The sequence below is a fragment of the Bos grunniens genome, chromosome 10 (assembly GCF_055505025.1).
Source record: "Bos grunniens cultivar Pamir isolate PY7600 chromosome 10, Bosgru_T2T1.0, whole genome shotgun sequence".
In the NCBI taxonomy this organism is placed as follows: domain Eukaryota; kingdom Metazoa; phylum Chordata; class Mammalia; order Artiodactyla; family Bovidae; genus Bos; species Bos grunniens.
The window spans coordinates 94,606,992-94,622,531 of record NC_141174.1 but is presented as its reverse complement, the minus strand read 5'-3'; the positions used below and the strand labels follow the sequence as shown (position 1 = coordinate 94,622,531).

Genomic DNA, 15,540 nt, shown 5'->3' with positions numbered 1-15,540 from the left:
AAGAGGCTAGTTCAGCAGGTATTAGCTTTCAGGGGCTTCCTCTGGACCATTTCAGTCCATCTCTGCTGCCAACTTGGCCCCTAAATGAGGAAAACATTGTGTACTCTGAGCTCCAAAGTCCTGATGAGCTTCTGGTTACCCCTCATGGCCTTGCTGGGTCACTTATTCATCCAACCCATGTCTATGGTTATTGTTGTTGTTGTTCAGTCACTTGGGCGTGTTCGACTCTTTGTAACCCCAGGCTTACAGCACACCAGGCTTCCCTGTCCTTTACCAACTCCCAGAACTTGCTCAGATTCATGTCCATTGAGTCAGTGATGCCATCCAAACATCTCATCCTCTGTCATCCCCTTCTCCTTCCTGACTTCAGTCTTTCCCAGCATCAGGGTCTTTTCCAAAGAGTCAGTTCTTCGCATCAGGTGGCCAAAGTATTGGAGTTTCAGCTTCAACATCAGTCCTTCCAATATTCGGGACTGATTTCCTTTAGGATTAACTGGTTTGATCTCCTTGCTGTCCAAGGGACTCTCAAAAGTCTTCTCCAACACCACAGTTCAAAAGCATCAATTCTTTGGTGCTCAGCCTTCTTTATGGTCCAACTCTCACATCCATACATGACCACTGGTAAAACCATAGCCTTGACTGGACGGACCTTTGTCAGCAAAGTAATGTCTCTGCTTCTTAATACGCTGTCTCAGTTGGTCATAGCTTTTCTTCCAAGGAGCAAGTCTTTTAATTTCATGGCTGCAGTCGCCATCTGCAGTGATTTTGGAGCCCAAGTTTTATCCAAATGCCAGGTATGGGATGAAGAATAGATACTGATAGCTAAGACACTGTCTCTATCCTCAAAGACAAGGTACTTTCTGTAGTTCAGGATATTAAAAAAAAGTCGATAGTTATCATGTGGTGAGTAAATGCTATCAGGGTCCAAGCACATAGGAGAGTTCAGAGGAGAATTCCTGGGCCAGGTGACACTGCGCTGAAGGGTAAGGAGAACTGGCCCAGTTGGCTGGTGGGAGGGATGAGGATTCTGGGGGGAGAGGGACAGTAGTCCGGAGAAGTGAGCAGGACCGTATCACCGAAGTCTGTGTCCCTCCATGTAGACATTAGTCTTCGATTTAGGATTTAGCAGAGGCACTGCAGGGTTTAAGCAAGGGAATGGCAGGATCGGCTTTCTGTTTATAAAGATCTCTCTTGCTGTCGTGCAGAGAACCTGGGGGAGGTTGACAAAACTAGAAAAGGAGAAAACCACCCCAACAGCGCTGATCCAGCGTGAGGATGGCTGAAGGTGGTGGCAGAGGAGAGATGTGATGTTTGAGAGGCATTTACAGGGTGCCAGCTACAACGAGGCAATGAATTGCATGACAAAGTGACTGAGAGGGAGGGGCCAAAAACGATGCCGAAATTTCTGCCCTGGCCATCCAAATGAATGCTGTCATTACTGAGATGGTGAACACAGGGGAGAAGATTTGGGGGTAGGGTGAGGGATGAAATCAGTTTTAGCAGATTTAGGGCATGTGAAGCTAGAGAATTGTTAGATAGGCCCACCTAACCCTATTCACTCCAGTGTTCTTGCCTGGAGAATCCCAGGGACTGGGGAGCCTGGTGGGCTGCCATCTATGGGGTCGCACAGAGTCGGACACGACTGAAGCAACTTAGCAGCAGTAGCAGCAGCAACCCTATTCACAGATCACTGAGAAGGAACTGATAGATGAAAAAGTTGAAGATGGTGAAGAAAAGAAGACACTAAGCATTGCTTCCAGAAAGCTCTAGAAGAGACCAGAAAGCATGCAGCCTCAAGCACGGTGGGAGGATGAATCTTAGGCAGGAGTGTGGCCCACCCCAGCTCTTGGGATGGCAGGAGGGAGGCAGCCACAGGTGTGCTCCGGGTGCCGGGGAGCCCTGCCCTTCTCCTTGCCCAGAGGTCTCTGACCCGTTCAGTTGACCCTCGCTGCCTGCCTCAGCCAGGTGCTGAATTAGTTCTATGAGTAGAACCAACAGTACTTAACCAACCGCTTTGAGCACAGAGGTGGGCTTGCCTAAGTGAGTGCGCGTCCAGTTTCTCGCCTGTAAAATGGAGCTGGATGACATCAGAGGGTGGTCGTGAGCATGGCAGGAAACTGTGAATGTGCTCGGGGTCTCGGAGTAGTGCCCGGCCCAGGGATACTCCTCACGATAGAAGCCGGTACTCCCAGGCTCTGGATGCGTGCTGACGGCCCCGAGGCTTACCTGGGCTGCTTCAGGCCTCCTGCTCAGACTGGCCTCCTCTTTCCACCCCTCTCCTCTCTCCGTTAAATTCCTGTTTCCAATTTTTAGTTCACTTGAAAAATCAAAGATAACAAAGAAGCTGTGACTTGGAAATTCTCCAAGCTGCCTAGCACTTAGAAAAAAATTCCTGGCCAATAATCAGAATCTGTGGAATTTAGGGATTTAGGGCCATGGAATTTTTATTTTGAACACTGGTCTGATGAGAAGAGCACAGAATCTGTAGTGAGTGAAACTAAATTTGGGGCTTCCCTTGTAGCTCAGCTGGTGGAGAATCTGCCTGCAATGCAGGAGACCCCAGTGCAATTCCTGGATCAGAAAGATCCCCTGGAGAAGGGATAGGCTACCCACTCCAGTATTCTTGGGCTTCCCTGGTGGCTCAGCTGGTAAAGAATCTGCCTGAAACACGGGAGACCTTAGTCCTGGCTCTGTATTTAAGCGGGCAGACTTGGGGCACCTCTCTGAGTTTTCATTTCTTCTATAAAACCTCTTCACAGAGTTACCGTAAAGAGCAAATAAGCTCACATCGGGCAGTGCCCTCGGAGAGCAGTCCAGTGCTGTGTGGGCATGTAGGATGGTCTCTGTGTCTGAACGTGGAGCGGCCAGCCCAGATACAATCTGACGACTGAGTCCTCAGAAGCCCCCAGGGAGGTGGGTTTCCTAACTCTGCCATCATAACAGCTAGACTTGATGAACAATAATGTTATTTGTTTTTAAATGTATTTCTTTTTTGCACTGAGTCTTCTTGGCTGTGCACAGGCTTTCTCTCACTGTGGTGAGCAGGGACTACTGTTTCTTGTAGTGTATGGGCTTTTCACTGTGGTGGCTTCTCTTGTAGAGCACACGCTAGGGTGTGTGGGCTTCAGTAGCTGCAGCTCACTGGTTTAGTTGCCCCGAGGCATGTGGAATCATCCCAGACCAGGGATCAAACTCACATCCCCTGCATTGGTGGGCAGATTCTGAACCACTGGACCACCAGGGAAGTCGAACAAGAATGTTCTAAACATGTATCATTATTTTCTACCATACATTAGTAGTGGTGTTATTATTACTAATAATGGCTCCTGTTTGTTGAGCACTCATGGTGCACCACCCACCTTGCTAGGGTTTACCATACATTATCGCGTTTAATCCTTTCTAGGACCTCGTGAGCTGATACTGTTATTATCCCCTGTGAACAGTGAGAAAACAGATACTTAGGCTGAAATTACTCACAGTTAGTACAGGGTGGAACCACAGTTTGCATTTTAACCACCACCCTTGCTACCTCCCAACCAAGTGCCTGACGGATCTTCCCCTTGCCCAGCACGTGTTCCATCTTGCCCCTACCCCAAAATAACTAAACCATGTGCCTCCTTCCATACATTTGATTTTTAAACAGAAGTATTTTGGTTAGGGAGTGGGGATGGTTTGCTTTTTTGCATCATCTGATTCCCAGGAGCTTTCAGGGGAAGGAGTGGGGCAGGAGGGTCTCACTGCATTCTCCAGACCACCCCACACAGACTACCCCCTACCCAAGTCTGCCTGCCCAGCAAAGCCCCTTCACCTTCCGGCCTCCATCTACAGGGCCAGAGACAGCCCTGCTCCCCAGACTGAGAGAACATCCCTGGAAATCAAGCCTTCTGGGTTGAGTGAGCAACGTCATCTTTCGTGGCTGCAGAATTTCTTAACACCCACCCCGCCCCACACACACACACTTCATAAGAGAAGCAAACTAGCTTAACAGTGGAGCTCATGCAGAAGAGATGGGGACGTGACCAATTACCTGGACTTTGTACTGCTCCATTTTGAACCTGTCCACTTAAATCTCTCTTTACTGATAAGCTCGTGCTCTTTACTTCACTTACTTCAATGGCCTGCTTCCAGCGAAGCAGAAGGTGGGGAGAGCGGGGCCACAGGGCACCAAGACAGTGGGGCAGCTGCCAGCAGAAGGCTGCCCGGCGTTGACCTCAAGGCTTAACCCACTCCGCCCTGATGCTGGGTGTGCTGGGAGCCACCGGGCCTGCTCTGGGGAGCAAGGGCCCCCCAGCCAGAGCCAGAGTCCTCAGGATGGTTCTCCTGACTTGCCATGCCAGTGGATGTTGCTCCAGAAAATTCCCTTTATCCCTGAACACACTTCTTTTAAAGTTGGAAAGAGAAAAACCGAATAAAGTTTTGAAAAAGTAGATATATTCAACATCTTGTAATAATCTATAATGGAAAAGAATCTGAAAAAGAATAGATATATCTATGTATAATTGAATCACTTTGGCATGCATCTGAAACATTGTAAATCAACTCTATTTCAGTTTAAAAAGAGATTATTTCATTACTAAGGATGACATTTATTTTATTTAGTTTATTTTTTGTAAAAATGTTTGTGTGTGCTCAGTCACACGCAACTCTTTTTGCCACCGAATGAACTATAGCCTACCAGGATCCTCTGTCCGTGGAATTTTCTGGGCAAGAATACTGGAGTGTGCTGCCATTTCTTCCTGCAGGGGATCTTCCCAACCCAGGGGCTAGACTCTAGTCTCCTGCTTAAAAAAGTGGGCTGCATATAAAAAGAAATAAAAGTAATTAGAAAAGTCTCTTAGGGCAGGTAAATGTGTAATTTTCTTATGTGCAAATTAGGATGCGTTGTACAAAAGCAGGTTCATTTGTATATGTGTCGTCATAGCACCTGGGTAAGAAGTTGGTCTGCACTGTCTCCTATGAAGTGGATTTTCCTTGACAGATGATGGTGCAGGGACTTGCCCAGGGTCCAAGGCTGTAAGTCGCATAATTGCTATTCCAGGCTTGTGCTGTCTTGGCAAATATGGGGAAGGCTTGTGACTCTGACAAGCATCTGCTTCTCCTGGGAAGTATGCCCACAAGGAATGCCTAAAAACAGTGGAAACTGTCTGCTTTCTTTACCTGAATTCATTCATTCACTTGTTCATTCAGCAAGCATGAATTCAGGGCTTATTCTGTGTCAGCATGTTCCAGGTGTTAGAAATAAGATATAGCCCCTGTCCAGCCAAGCACTAAATTGACATTGTGTAGAAGGTAAAACATTGTAAATGACAAACTTAGCAAAACCTTTCTTGATGGATTTCATTTTCCCTTTGTCCGAAAAACTCGTAGCACTGATATTTGCTAAGAAATGCCATTCCTAAACCTTCTGACTCTGTTTAGCAAACATTTTTATCACACCTTTCCAAAATTCATGCCTTCTTAACCCAGTTAGACTGCAAACTCTTTGAGAGCAGAGGTATGACACTTATCAGCCTCTCGGAATATGTGCTCTGATGTCATGCAAATCATTTCTGACACCTAATAATTTTGCTATAGAATCAAAATGTTCATACTTAAGCAAATTATCAATTTTATTTTTAAGTATTGAGTTGCACACTCTCAGTTTAACCTATCACTTTTTTTTCCCCCTTGGATCTAAATCTGGACTGTGAATCCATGCGTGTAGAGTGATAATACATTATATAATTTGAAATTAAGCTCTTTAAGTCTCCTGTTCCTATGAATCTGGAGAAATTGCCAGGGATACATTTGCTTTAAGAACTCACTTCCAAACTTTTTTGTTCTCTCCCCCCCTTCCCTTGCAGTCTCCCACGTGACAATATGATTTTTCCAAGTTCATGCCGTGCCTTCTGGGCTGTGAACAAAGGCTAGGGGAGTCTGAGGGAGGTCATTGCCCCCTGCCTATTGTTCCTGAGAGTTCTCAGGCCCCTGCCATGTTCTCGTTTAAACACAAGACCTGTTAAGTACTTCCTAAAGCTAGGAGTTTGGAGAAGGAGAAGGAAAAGCTGTCAGAACTAAACCAGCTGCCAGTCTGATGACCATAGTACAGAACCCATCCAGGGCCAGCTGTGGGAACAGGAGAAAGGCTGGGGCAAAACTGTAAGTTCAGGAGCCCTCCTTCTCCCCGGGCTGCGGGAGCCCTGCCCTTCCTCACCTCGGCCACCCTCCAGCCAGGTGCGACCTTGGCGCTGTACCTGCAGGAGAAGGCGGAGGTGTTTGCTTCCCTAAGCAGTGCCTGACATTTTGCCAGGAGGCCCGGGGCCCCACAGGTGTCACAGGTGGCTCAGATGGGCTTGAGCGTCCTGTTCCTAGTCGAGGCTGGTCTGGAGGGAGGTTCCTTAGAGGGGACCTCTGGAGATGGATGTGGGGGTGGGAGGCCTTCTCTCGTTTCTTGGGAAGGATGTAAACTGCTCCATCACCCTACCATCTAATTACAGTGTTCCAACCTTGTGGTCCCACTCTCAAGAAAAGACAGCAAACCCCTAGGCTGGCATGACCAGGAGCTCACCTGTACCCAAATCCCTCCACTTCACCTATCCTCTGGCCTAAAATTCGTACTACTCTCTCCAGTAGGTCCAGGAAAAAAGACCATGGGAAAACGAAAGAGTGCTGTTGGAGAGTGAAAAGTGTAAGCACTGCCGTAATGGGCCTGTAAGACCGACTTGTTAGCTGACGCCACCTGGGAGAAGGCAGGCTTTGAGACACAGAGCAGGATCAGCGGGGTGAGTCTGAAAGCAGAGGTGGGTCAGGAGGTTCCTTGGCACCAGCTGCTTGTGACAAAGGGGCAGGAAGAAGGAAGCCAAGGAGGGAAAAGGAGGTGAGGCCAGAACAGGCAGAGCGACATCTCTGGCTCAGCCAGGGGTGTGCACCCCAAGGGAAGAGGCAGCGGCCTCGCACTACCCCCAGCCCTTGGCGGCTACAGGGGAATATGGGCCTCACTGGCCAGACTCTTTTATTTTTTATTTTTGGAGAAACCAACCAGCTTTTTTGTATGTCAGCAACAAATTTAATAATTTTTAAACACTCGTGGGCCTGCACAGTACAAGCTAAATGAAATATCTATGGGCCCCCTTCAGCCACCAAGAAAAATGAAGGAAGAGACTGCCAAGGCCATATTTGCTTCCGGGGCAGCTAAAACCCTGGATTGCCAGCTCAACACAGAGTATTTAAACAGCGAGAGGGCTTAATCAAACCCTTTGAGTTCCACCCACAATAGTAATAGCCTCTTTGCAGCTCAGTTCCCTAGCTTGACCTTGAAAACAGTTTAAAGTTCAATCCATTCTTTTCTCTTTTCCCTCTTCTTCCAGCTCAAACAAAACTAAACCACAAGTCTTCCTAGGAAACTCTCTCTGCAGAGGCAGCACTTAATTCTAGAGAAGACCTTTGCCTCCATGTCATTAGTCAAGAAGGTTCCAGATGGGTTCCCGAGCCAGCAATGTTTTGAACTTGGACAAAAGCCCTGAATGACCTTGGGCAAAGTATCTAGCCTATCTGATTTCCTTCTTTTCCTCATTAAGAAAAACTATTATACTGGATGGGGGAGGGGGCAGAGCACAAAACCAAGAGGGCCAGATCACTCATCTTCCAGATGCCATGCACCTCCGTTTGCTCCTCCGTGATGTCAGGGGGTCAGGCTGCAGGCACTGGGTGCTAAGGGTCCCTGACACCACTCTCCTCTGCGGAACACAGGCAGACCCTCTGGCAACAATGTGAAATGGGTAACATTTGACTTCTTCAAGCTTCATCCCACCTCCCTTTACCTGTTGCCCTGGAGCTGAACTCTGGATGCCCCAGGACACTTGAGAAAGAATCCTGGTGTTTTACTAACTGATATAGCAAGGTATGCATGTGTGTGTGTGTGTGTATGTATACATATATAAAGCTGGAGAATATTATGGACATATGAACAACACTTATACCAAAAACTATATGAGACATTTTTGCCCTTTTGTCTGTTTGTAAAGGTTAAGAATGTACTAACCCCTGATTTTACAGATCACATCCAGGACTTCATGCTGAATGTCATTAAGTGTTCAGTGTTTGGAAATGCCTGCTCATCCTGACTTGGAAGCAAGTTTATTTATTCAGCATAAAAGGAAGTATTTGAACTCACAGAGTGTGATTCTCTGCAACTTTTAAAAGCAGCAAGACTGGGCAGACAACTTTTAGGACAATAAGACATATTTCTCTGTTCTGAATATTTTTTGCTATCTTAACTAAATTCTATCTATGTAGGAGCTCAACAATAAAAATGACTTAGTTTTGGCTAATACAGGTAATAATTTAGATGACAAAAATGAGCCTGTTTTGTTTTTTTTTTTTTTGCCTAAAATTCCGTCTGTTGTCTTCTCCATTCAACTGTTTCATTTTTGAACCATTCTTTTGTGAAACGGAACATGTAAACAACATTTTCATGAATATCACCATATCACCTAGGTGAATAGAATAAACTCTCCCCAACCCACTCTTAGTTCTTTGCCTTGGTGTATTAGATCTAGCTGGCCTTTTGGAATGAAAGATTTGCATAAAATCAGGCAAAAGCAAAATGGAACTGTCCTTTGCTGACTGGCAGGCACAGATCATGGTTTCTATTCCTTTCTTTCTCTCTTTCCTCAACGTTTAGCATGGTTTCCACCACAAAAGAGAAATTATGCTTGGGAATTGACTAAGAAGTCCAGCAACTGCTTTATGTTTAATCAAACAACAGGTAGCTGACAGGTTGTCCACAAGCTGAACCCCCACTGGTCCAGCTCTGGGCACGTCGTCCTGCCTCTGACCCAAGTTTCACTTGTTGAGATGGAGCTTCTTTCACAGACACTCTTTTCAGGGCATGGTTTTGTCATGGTTCCCAACTCATTTTCCCCTCCCCAAGTGAAAGCGGGGCTCTCCCAGTCCCATCCTAAGAAGCTGGATGATTCTCCTAAAGGTCCCATCCTGGCCTCTTTTCCCCCAAGCAGCTAACCATGTTGATCATTTCTCTTTGGCTTCTCCTCCGATACTTACAGCTTTGCCTGCTGTCATTTAGAAGCTGCTAACAGAGAAGGTCGCAAAGAGTCGGACACGACTGAGCGACTGAACTGAACTGAACTGAACTGAACTGAACAGAGAAGGACACAGGACAGTGAATTCCATCAAAGCTCTCTTCTTCCAAGCCACCAAGTGGAAGCCAGTATCACACTCTGCCCCGAGAGAGTATTTTCTTGATGCTACACTCATCTCAACACCTGCCATGATCCCTATGGGCTTGGGAGTGTTTTCTCTTTTTCTGTTATGAGGTGTAACCTGTCATTCTTCTACCTTTATTTCTGCGGCTTGGGTTTTTCCTGACCCCTCCTCTCTTTCGCCCTGGTCCCTAGACAGCAGAGCGATTAGAACGGTAACGTTTGAGCCCTACTGCCATTCCTGGAGCCGCTGCACAGTGACCTGCTGTTACCACAGGGCTTTTTCCAGGGTCCTGTCCATGATGGGCAGCTCTCAGGAAGGACAAATGCATACTTTCATTTTGTTTCATGAGACTATTGCTGGCAGTTGAACTGGTTGGCTGGTTGGAATGAATGGCCTTGCATTGAAAGCCATTGCGTTTTTCCTTCTCAGAAACATCACAGTTGCCCACCTGCCCTCTGAATCTGTGCTAGTATTATATATACTTTTGTGATGCTGCTGCTCTTAGGGGAGAGATTTTGCAATGCATGCACTTACTACTTTACATAGAGGTCTACTACCAAGGTTTAACTCTCTACCAAAGCCAGGTGCTGTTTAAAAGTGTGATCATTTGTCAGATATGGGGTTTTCCTTGAGTTTCCCTTCACTATAGGGTTTGTTGGCATCAAAGACTCAGGGACTGGCAAGAAATTGATTTCAGGACCCCAGTTTGAGAGAGGCAAGTGATGAGGATGCACTAAGACATTAATTTTGGATTAACTTTTGAAGTTAATCCATGGATATGACACATATTTATCAGGACTGCCCAGGTGGTGCTGTGGTAAAGTATCCACCTGCCAATGTAGGAGACTCAAGAAACATAGGTTCAATCCCTGGGTTGGGTAGATCCCTGGGTTGGGTAGATCCCCTGGAGAAGGAAATGGCAACCCACTTCAGTATTCTTATCTGGAAAATTCCATGGACAGAGAAGCCTGGTGGGCTATAGTCACAAGAGTCAGACACGACTGGTCACAGCTCATCTATCTAGCCATCTCCTATATGCAAGTACCGTGTGTACAAGCAGTGGAAAAAATTGAAGAGCTGTTAAACTAGAACAACAGATGATTTTTTTTAGCAGCCACAAGTCATAGAGACCCAAAATCTCTTTGAAGAATAAATGAAAATTACCTGGAAATAGTACCTTTATATATCAGCTCTTCTCTTTCTTTTTTTAAAAATGTTCTAAAATAGAACCGTCATCAGAGGCACCAATGAAGCCTGATAGAGGCATCATAGGAGAAGAATTGGTGCCAGTGCCCTCCTGGTGTGAGGTTACAGAGGAGGAGGAGAGGGGAAGTGTGGCCGCTTCCCTTTGTGGGCTCTTGGCCACCATATCCTGGGGATTTTTTAAGGGACTGAACAACTCAATCAAGGGAAGTTAACAAGAGTCAAATTCCAAAACCCAATTTTTGAGGCCAAATACTATAAAACTGCTTAAGACCCTGCCACAGAGTGGATACCCAGGCTTAGCTGAATTAAATCTGTATTATCATAGAGAAGCACTAAAAAGAAGAACTAGAAAAAATTCCTACTAATGTTAAAATAGAATGAAAACTGAAAAAGTCATTTAGATTTAAAACAGGTATTTGTAAATTTGTTTACAAACTAATTAATGCAAAAGTTACAAAATTAAAATGAGCTCAGATCTTCTGGTCCATGAGAAGTTTACCATCCTAGGTACATGTTTGGTAATGTTGGAATGGATTTGCATGAGAATTGGGGCTAAATTTTGAAAAATTTTGTCATCAAAGGTTTTGTTGGTTATTTGAAAAGGACTCTTCACCTACTGGACAGATCCTTCTCTCCAAAGCATTTCTAGCTAGAGGCAGCTAACTGCTTTCTTTCTTCTTTGCAAAGCACCTCACGTAATTTCAAGGAAACATTATTTTAGAACTCAAGTTTATACTAATTAACAGATATTCTGAGAAGATATAAACTCCAGACGTTCAGAAGAGCTTAATTCACCACATTTAAAAAAGACACTTGAAGTTAACGTTATAGTTTGCAGAAGATAAATTCCTAACTCTGTCTATTTTGTTTAATTTTGCTGCTAAGAATGTCCTTAATTCTTTCAAGTGTCTGTAGAATTCACTCTCAAAGTAAAAACAATTTAAATTCACCTTAAGATAATTTAAATAAACACCACTGGAGTGTGTGTAACACTTGGAGTGGGGAGAAGGGCTGAGGGCTTTGTGAAACCTCATGCTGAACAGTCAGAGCTTAAAATGACAGAACATTAGGCAGTGTTTTTTGTCGTGACTGTCCTGCCTTCCCTCCCCTCCCCCACTGGACCTTGTGGCTGACCAGAGGGAGGTTCCTGCCTTAAGCTTCAACTCTGCCTACGTGGTCTTCCTTCATAGTAAATTCTCCCAAAACTATAGAAGATGAGATCTGGTAAAATAACTGTGACACTCCAACATGCTTATAGACATTTTAGAAAAATGAAAAAAGGTACCATGAACTGAATGTGTCCTTCCCGTCCAATACCCCAAATTCATTAGTTGGAGCCCAATGTGATGGAGTGGTGATATTTGGAGGTGGGGCCTTTAAGGAGGAAATTTGTGCCCATGCTCAGTCCTGTCTGACTCAGTGAGCCCGCCAGACTCCACTGTCCATGGGATTTTCCAGCCAAGAATCCTGGAGTGAGTTGCCATTTCCTACTCCATGGGATCTTCCCAACACAGGGATCCAACCTGCTTTTCTTGGGTCTCCTGCATTGGCGGACAGATTCTTTACCACTGAGCAACCTGGAAGCAAGGGGGAAATTAGAGTTAAATTAGGTGGGCTCTCATGATGGGAACAGTGACAGACTTTATTTTCTTGGGCTCCAAAATCACTGCAGATGGTGACTGCAGCCATGAAATTAAAAGACACTTGCTCCTTGAAAGAAAAGCTATGACTAACTGAGACAGCGTATTAAGAGACAGAGACATTACTTTGCTGACAAAGGTCCGTCTAGTCAAAGCTATGGTTTTTCCAGTGGTCATGTATGGATGTGAGAGTTGGACCATAAAGAAGGTTGAGCACCAAAGAACTGATGCTTTTGAACTGTGGTGTTGGAGAAGACTCTTGAGAGTCCCTTGGACTACAAGGAGATCCAACCATCAATCCTAAAGGAAATCAGTCCTGAATATTCATTGGAGGGACTGATGCTGAGGCTGAATTCCACTACTTTGGCCACCTAATGTGAAGAGCCAACTCACTGGAAAAGACCTTGATGCTGGGAAAGATTGAAGGCAGGAGGAGAAGGGGACAACAGAGGTTGAGATGGTTGGATGGCATCACCGACTCAATGGACATGAGTTTGAGCAAGCTTTGGGAGTTGGTGAAGGACAGGGAAGCCTGGTGTGTTGCAGTCCACAGGGTAGCAAAGAGTCAACATGACTGAGTGAGTGAACAATAACAACTCATGATGGGATTAATGCCCTGCTGAAAAGGAAGCTGCAGGAAATCTCTCCCTCCTGTCTCTCCCTCTCCCCTGCCCCCTCCCTGCACTCATGTTCCAAAGGGCCACGTGAGGACCTAATGGGAAGATGGCCGTCTGTCAACCAGGAAGAGGCCTCTCATCAGGAACCAAATCAGCTGGCACCTTGATCTTGAATTTCCCAGCCTCTAGAAGCGTGAGAAACAAGTTTTGTTGTTTAAACCTCCTGGTCTATGGTATTTTGTTATAGCAGCCAGAGCCAACTGATTTCAGAAGCCTTCCCCAGCCAGCTGGTTTTACTGACACGGCTTAGAAACTGTAGAGATCATATGATAATCTTTATGTGTAGTAGGCAGACCCTATTTGTTGATGTCAGCACTTGCCCAGAACCAAATAGATTTCTACTGTGATTGTCTACTGTGAACACCTACTGTGTTCAAAAGGTCAAAAGCTTCATGTTAGACAAAGGTCAAATTCCACCTCCATGAAAGCTCTCAATTTTTAGACTGTCAAAGTCTCTAGGGAAAAAAAAAAAAATCCCAGCTTGGAATTAAACACCTGGAAAACCAGCAGACTTTCAACAGCTATAACTTTCCACACTGCTATCTTCAGCCCTCCGGGGTTACTTCTTTCATTTACTATTTGGGAACTAAAGTTGAAATCTGGGTTTCCCAAGTGCTAACTATTTTTTTTTTTTAATCAAGACAACAATAAAAACATAAATAGTGACTAGAGTAGCATTTGCTAAAGGCTCAAAGGAGAGTACAAATAAAAATATTTGATATAGGAATTTAGAGGAGGGGGAAAAAATGAAGTTAAATTGCAAGAAGGAAAAAAACTGATGCAGGACTAGCCATCGATACAGCCCAGCTGAGAGATTGCACCAAAGTGGAGTGGTAGTGGTGACTATGTGAATAAAAAAAAAATGAAGATGCATTAATAAGCAAGAGAGATATTCACACACACAAAACATCACACCTTAGTGGCTAACTGGATACTGAGCTGTGATCCTGGAGGAATCCAAAATGATGGAGATCAAAACTTCAAAAATCTAAGTGACTGGAAATGTTTGTATTAACAGAGGAAGGTAGAAAGAGAAAAGACCCATTGGTAGATGGGGAGAGACACGGAATTGGGTGATTCTGATTTTTTACCTGCTGAGCTTGAGGTGACAGTTGTATTTATGACAAAAGGCAGGCGCTGGTCATGTCTGCCTCCCTTGCTATGGTATTCCTTGGTTCTCTGTTGGCTTTTGCACTCAGCCTCACACTGACTAGATCCAGATGTGAAGTTAACTCTTAACAAGCTGAGTAACTGAGCTTTAGCAGCTGGTTGACTAATCCCCCCCCAACCCTCCTCAAAAACTTTAAAGTGGAGGCCGCCCCACCAAAATATTTAAGCAGTGCTTTGTCAAAGTGTGGCAATTTCTGCTTACACAACAGACCAGACCTAGGGTCAACCCTCCCCCCATTCATGAAGGCAAGAGCTGTCCCTTGTTCTGTTTGAACCGGAAGACCAGGAGTCATTAACCAGTCCTCAAATGGAGAAGCTGGTCACCAGGAAGTGGGTCCCAGCAGCGCCTTAGGGGGCAGCTGAGTTTGGGGGTGGGAGCCACAATCCCTTCCCCAGATAATAAGTACCTTTCTTGAAGGATATGTGTGTTTGTTTATTCAGATTGCCATCATCAAAAGGTTTATCTCAATGAGGCTTTATTTTGAAGTAGTATAGATTTGCCTTACTCAAGAAAATGAAGCTGAATTTCAAAAAGCAGTAAACCGACAAAGACATTAATTCTATTTGACTCTACTAACAAAATGCTTGTTTCTTTTTAAAAAAATATCTTGAAAAGCATTCCAAACACAGAGAGAGATTTTAATGTTTTAATTTAATACATTAAGAAGGTGTATACATACCACCTGGATACAACAAATGCCGTTTTTGCTTCAGTGTTTTAAAAGGAAATTAAATATAATATATATATTTGATGTTCCTTGTCTACTTTTCAGCTTCCATTCCTTTCCCTAATTTCTCAGAAGTTATTGCTATTCTAAAATTGGCATATTTTGTCTGTGCATTTGTTATACTTTTACCAAAGGCATATGTCTCTATGTCTATTATGTAATGTTATTTTGTATGTTTGTTAACTGCATATAATTGGCATCACATATTTATCATTTGCTATTTTTATGTGTCACAATGTATTTATTCTGCCACTAGATGACCTTTAGGCTGTTTTTCCCTGAAATGACCATTTTGTATATGTTTCCCTGTATGTGGGAGTTTCTCTAAAGGATCCTAGTAGACATGGAATTGCTGGATTTCACAAAATGTACCTCTTTAACCAGAGAGGACCAGCTTACACCTAGAAATGATTACCCAAAGGACACTTCTCCCAACATCATATGAGAACTCCTAACTCCCCACATTTGTTACACTTTATCATTTTGTCACCTAATTGAGACAGGATGCGACCTGGGACCCTTTACTGGAGGGTCAAATGTCCTGGACAAACATCTCCTAGAGCAACAGAATGCAAAGAAATAATGAGGGGCTGGAAAAACCTGCATGCACGCATGGCCGGGACAGTTATGAACAATAAGAGGCAAAAAGGCCAAGTGCCATTTCCGAGGCGCCATGAGCAAAAGCAGGGTACCGTGCATGATCCCTGCACACAGCTCCACCAAGGCAGTAGGCAGACCACCCAAACCACCCTTTTCCGCCTGATCCACCAATCCTCCCCTGCCCTCATCGCATTTTAAGGAACCACCCCACCCTCCTCAGGTAGCGCTATGAACAAGGGCACCTGTTTTTGGTTTTCGTTCTCTCTTGCTGCAGCATGAGTCCCAACAAAGCCTTGCCTGAATTTCTCATATGGC

The 15,540-nt window shown here is 44.8% G+C and overlaps 1 long non-coding RNA gene across 1 annotated transcript; it reads left to right on the top strand.

Annotated features, from left to right (window-relative positions):
• The first annotated feature begins 6,609 nt into the window (after positions 1-6,609).
• Positions 6,610-8,336, top strand: LOC147365419 (uncharacterized). The gene is made up of 3 exons (XR_015135540.1): positions 6,610-6,761; positions 7,347-7,879; positions 8,035-8,336. It is a non-coding gene; the product is annotated as an uncharacterized LOC147365419 (long non-coding RNA).
• Positions 8,337-15,540: the final 7,204 nt, after the last annotated feature.